Source organism: Triticum aestivum, chromosome 2B (assembly GCF_018294505.1).
Source record: "Triticum aestivum cultivar Chinese Spring chromosome 2B, IWGSC CS RefSeq v2.1, whole genome shotgun sequence".
In the NCBI taxonomy this organism is placed as follows: domain Eukaryota; kingdom Viridiplantae; phylum Streptophyta; class Magnoliopsida; order Poales; family Poaceae; genus Triticum; species Triticum aestivum.
In genome coordinates, this window is record NC_057798.1 from 100249200 (window position 1) to 100253604 (window position 4405).

Consider the following 4405-nt stretch of genomic DNA (forward strand, 5'->3'; position numbering starts at 1 on the left):
TAAGGATGCTCTCATGGTTTGAATCTAGAGCGGTGACCTAGATAGTTCTGGCATGCACAGTACGTTTTAGGCAAATTTGTTGCGAGCAGATTTCTGTGACGGGTAAGGGTAGCATCCTATTGCACGCGTGCTTACCTTATTTCAATTTTGGTAGAAAAGTCTAGACATACTTTTTGGAAACACGGTTTTGTTTGGCGATTAGGGTTCATGTCCGTCAAAAGGGGGAAAATCGCTTTGATTGACCTGTGGTAATGGAATGTAATGGATTAATATTTTTTACCTTCGATTGCTTGTGAGCAATTCGTCGCATCCATCGGCTTGTTTTTGTCCTTCCTCTCTGTTGGTACTTCCGCCGTGAGCACGCGTCGTCGCCGTCAGTCGCCGCCGTCACTGGGAGAGGTTTTTGATGTTTTTGCGGGCACCGACCGACTGCCTGTATCTCAAAGTGGATGGCGGCTGGTGGGTGAGGTGAACACGATTTGGATTTCTGGTTGGTCTGCTGGATTGGACAATGGGGGTAGAAGGAGAGACGAGGGTGTTCAAGAGAGGGGAACTGTTGAAGTGTTCGAGATTTTCGGTGCGAAAGCAAAAGCAAGAAAGTAGTGGAGGGAGAGAGGGAAATGGTCGAACCGTCTCGAATCTTCGACCGTCCGTCTGGACATCAAGATTGCTGTAACTTTCTGTGGGGTTTGATGTTCTTGTTTTTTTCCTTGCTTGCTGAACTGCCGGAGCGTTTTTATTTTAGTGTGGTGACATCCACGGTGGCATGGTTTGGTGTTACGCAGAGTCACGTTCGTGTCTGTGAGTGTTACAGATGTTTTCTATGATGTTTCATGGTGAGGCGCGTGGAAATGAGGCCACCAGCGCTCACCCCCCTATGGAAAAAAGCGAATCATCTCGAATCTTAGACCGTCCATTTGGACATCAAGAGTGGTGCAACTTTCTTTGTAGTTCGATGAGCTTGTTTTTTGCTTGCCTTCTTAAGTCTTAGTCTGTGGGATGTTAGCATTTCTTAATTTTAGTTTTGTTGTGTGATGCAAAGGGGCATGGTTTGGCATTACTCAGAGTCACGTTTGATGGTTCTTTCTGTTCCAAGTGATTCCGGTCGCCAGTTCAATCGGAGAGGCATGGACATGAACTCAAGAAGGTGTTTAAAAGTTTACTTTGTGAGTTGCTGGTTCGACAATCCAAGTGTTTAAAAGCGTAAGCTCCTTGTTTTTAAAAGCTACGGCTTCATGCTGAGTTGCGTGGCGCTTCTTTTATTAGAAGCACGGGCATGAAGTGAATACAACCATGGTTCTGTACCAGGAAGCGACATGACTTTTACACTGGGGATGGCGTGGATGTTCGTGGTAGTGTTAAGAGTCATAGGCATGGGCGTGAAGCGCTAAAAGGCATGGCTGGCGTATAATATACAGTCACGCTCCTGTGTGTTTGTGTTTAGGATAATTCTGTCGAGTCGATCAGACGGAGAGGCACGGGTGTTGAGTCCACAAAGGCACCGTCAGTGTTCGTTCCTTGGTTGTTAGGCGCACAGACGCGTGGATGTAGAAGGCACGTTTTTCAAGCAAAGAACGCACATCAGGATGCCACGTTTTTCAAGCAAAACACGGACCTGAAGTTTGTATTGCCACGTTTTTGTAGTATGTATCGTCATGAACGAGTCACCTGGGGCAAGATTTTGATATAAACATCATTTCAAAACAAAAAATGTCAGTGGATAATGGTATGAATTTGACAGTAAGTTCTCTGGAATACAGACAGACGTACACAATAAGTAAACTGTGTTTGAGATGTTTTCTGCTGAATATGTAGGGACCATTAGAAAGAAGTTGAGTGGTTGTGGTGTGGACGAACACACGGGGAGAAGAAATGATAGTACTGATGTTTCCCAGGCGTGCAAAATTCGAGGTATTTAAGAGAGATTGGGAGAATTCGAGGCGCCGGTTACTCCGTTTGACCATCTGACTTGTGTGCGTATGTTATAAAAAGCTACCTACTCATCGAACACCCCACGTCCACAATTCTCCAAAGACAGGCACCTCTTTCTTGCTGGTAGCTCCTTGCTTTCGCCATGGCCGGTAAGAGGGGTTCTGGGTGTTCAAGCAACCAGGCAGCAAGGACAAAAGCCGTGGAAAGAAGGGAGAGGTGCCGCCGCTACGCCGTAGCGGCGGCAGGAATATCCTGCCCCGTTGCCCAGGTGTCGAACAATCTCTCGCGTGGATGCGATTCCTCCCACAAGCACATTCGCCATGGAGACGATCTCGGCAAGATGGCAGTACAGAATTCCTTAGCCAGCGACGACTTGCTCGATGAGCTAATTAAGCAACATCAGTTCATCGCTCGCTTGGAGAAGTTGCTGCAGCAGAGCAATGCCTCTGTGGAGAAGTCCACTGGTCTTATAGTTCGATCTGCGTGTGAGAATGAGAAGCTTCTCAACGAGCTCAACCAGAAGGAACGGGAGGCCGCCCGCTTGAAGAATCTGTATGAGGAGAGCCATGCGTTGGTGCAGAAGCTGTCGGGCGAAGTGGGGCAGCTTATGGATGAGAAGGCTTAGGTCCTCGTCAAGTACAAGAGCCTGGTGGAGGATTCCTTTGCTGCTATGGAGGAAAGTTATGAGGCGACGAAGAAGGAGACTAAATATGTGCTTGCCCACCAGCCGATCAAGAACGTTGCTAGAATGTAGGCAGAGAGCTTGTAGCTTGTTTTTCCTTTGCGTTGGGGCTTGTGGCCTTTTGTACTGCCATGAATCTGTAAGGCATTTATGCGTTGCATTGTCGTCGTGTTGTTACGTTTGTTGGTACATGTAGATGAGTAGGCTAAGGTCACGGATGTCACGTGTTAGTAGTAAGAGCACGGTTGAGCTTCCACCAGAGGCACTTCGTTCCACCGCGGGGAGCACATTTTGCCGAACCGTGCGTAGTTTTGGTTCTAATGATTCCGCTTACTCATTCACTTGGATAAGAACAAGCGTCGAGTCTATTGAGTCACGTTTTTCCATTAGGTTGAGTCACGTTAGGCACGCAAATAACGCTCGTCACGGTGCCAAAACATGAAGGTGAAAGCAAGGCCGATTCTAGAGACACGAATATGAAAAACACGGACCTGAAGTCCATGTAGGGTCATGATTTATACTCTTAAACTCGTGGACTTTCGTGGCTCTCTGTGTTGCAATATTTCGGGTCAGAAAGGCACGAGCGCGAAGTCGACAAAGGCATGGTGTGGAATTACAAAGAAACACGGTTCTGTGAGGCACAATGAGTCGATAGGCATAGGCATGGTGTGGTATTATGTAGAGTCACGCTCGTCTATGTTTGGTTTCAGAATAACTCCGTCAACTCGATCAGATGGAGAGGCACGGGCGTTCATCGCAGAAAGGCACAATTTGGTTCGAAGTCATGGTGAACACCCACTGTTTACTCTGTGAGGCACGGAATGGCCTACCCGAGAGACGCTGGTGTGGTATATTCTGCGCACGGTCATGGATCCCAGGAAGGCACGGCATGGTATCCTGTATTTGTGTTTGAAATGATTCCGTTGAGACGTTCAGAAGAAGAGGCACGGACATGAATGCCATGAGGGCATGGTTGGGTCTGTCAGAGCGTCGCGTTTCGTACATTTATTATGGAAACAAAGCGGAATGGGTTTAGATGTTAACGCTAAAAGTTTACTCTGCGAGTTGCTGGTTTGACAGTCGAGGTGTTTAAAAGCGTAAGCTCCTTGTTTCTAAAATCTACGGCTTTGTGTTGAGTTGCGTGGTGGTTCTTTTTTTAGAAACATGGGCGCGAAGTGAATACCGCCACGGTTCTGTACCAGGCAGCGACATGACTTCTACACTTGCGATGGCGTCGATGTTCGTGGCAGTGTTAAGGGTCACAGGCATGGGCGTGCAGCGCTAAAAGGCATGCTGCCGTATAATATAGAGTCACGCGTCCGTGTGCTTGTGTTCTGAATAATTCCGTCGCCTCGATCACACGGAGAGGCATGGGCGTTTAGCCCACAAAGGCACCGTTAGGGTTCGTTCCTTGGTTGTTAGGCGCACAGACGCGTGGATGTAGAAGGCACATTTTTCAAGGAAAGAACACACATCATGATCTCACGTTTTTCAAGCAAAACGCGGACCTGTAGTCCATATAGCCATGGTTCTGTACTAGGTAGCGTCATGACTTGTACTCATAAACACGTGGACTTTCGTGCCTCTTGGTAATATTTCGAGTCACGGGCAATGGCGTGCGTCCCGCAAAGGCATGGTGATGTTTTATACAGAGGCACACTCGCCCGTGTTTCTGTTTCGAATGCTTCTATCGACTCGTTCAGACGGAGAGGCACGGCCGGTCAGCCGACAAAGGCATAGGGTTGCATTACGCACAATCATAGTCACATTACCATGGGTGTATGCTTTTGC